This window comes from Schistocerca cancellata, chromosome 2 (genome assembly GCF_023864275.1).
Source record: "Schistocerca cancellata isolate TAMUIC-IGC-003103 chromosome 2, iqSchCanc2.1, whole genome shotgun sequence".
Classification (NCBI taxonomy): Eukaryota; Metazoa; Arthropoda; class Insecta; order Orthoptera; family Acrididae; genus Schistocerca; species Schistocerca cancellata.
The window spans coordinates 627,625,619-627,626,747 of record NC_064627.1 but is presented as its reverse complement, the minus strand read 5'-3'; the positions used below and the strand labels follow the sequence as shown (position 1 = coordinate 627,626,747).

Genomic DNA, 1,129 nt, shown 5'->3' with positions numbered 1-1,129 from the left:
CGACCTCTACCCTGTTCACTTGGGCGCGGTCATAACATGGGCCAACAGTATACCAAGTACGATTTGAGTGAGCTGCCTTTTCTTGGCTTTGTGAAGTCGATGCATCTCTTACAAACATTCAAATTTAACATGTGAATAACAGATATGGCTGCCGCATGTGCATGCACTACTAGAAATTGTTTTTAAACATTAACAACAAAGGCATGTGGTGCTAATTACACTAACGAGGGTTGGTTAATTTTAGATTTTTTTATAAGATTATATTAACAAGTATATATTTGTTGCGGCTATGGTTTGCGAATGCCAACGGTCCTGCCGCAGTGGTAACACCGGTTTCCGTCCGATCACTGAGGTTAAGCGCTGTCGGGCTGGGCTAGCACTTGGATGGGTGACCATCCGGTCTGCCGAGCGCTGTTGGCCAGCGGGGTGCACTCAGCCCTTGTGAGGCAAAATGAGGAGCTACTCGACTGAGAAGTAGCGGCTCCGGTCACGAAATTAGACATGCGGCTGGGAGAGCGGTGTGCTGGCCACATGCCCCTCCATATCCGCATCCAGTGACGCCCTTGGCCTGTGTGGACGGAACGGCGGTCGGTCGGTTCCGTTGGGCCTTCCAAGGTCTGTTCGGACGGAGAGTAATGGTTTGAGAATGGACAATGTAGACCGAAACTAGTCATCACAAATACACTCCTGGAAATGGAAAAAAGAACACATTGACACCGGTGTGTCAGACCCACCATACTTGCTCCGGACACTGCGAGAGGGCTGTACAAGCAATGATCACACGCACGGCACAGCGGACACACCAGGAACCGCGGTGTTGGCCGTCGAATGGCGCTAGCTGCGCAGCATTTGTGCACCGCCGCCGTCAGTGTCAGCCAGTTTGCCGTGGCATACGGAGCTCCATCGCAGTCTTTAACACTGGTAGCATGCCGCGACAGCGTGGACGTGAACCGTATGTGCAGTTGACGGACTTTGAGCGAGGGCGTATAGTGGGCATGCGGGAGGCCGGGTGGACGTACCGCCGAATTGCTCAACACGTGGGGCGTGAGGTCTCCACAGTACATCGATGTTGTCGCCAGTGGTCGGCGGAAGGTGCACGTGCCCGTCGACCTGGGACCGGACCGCAGCG

At 53.8% G+C, this 1,129-nt stretch overlaps 1 pseudogene; it reads left to right on the top strand.

Annotated features, from left to right (window-relative positions):
* Positions 1-302: 302 nt before the first annotated feature.
* On the top strand, positions 303-420 carry LOC126163458 (5S ribosomal RNA; annotated as a pseudogene).
* The last annotated feature ends 709 nt before the right edge of the window (positions 421-1,129 follow it).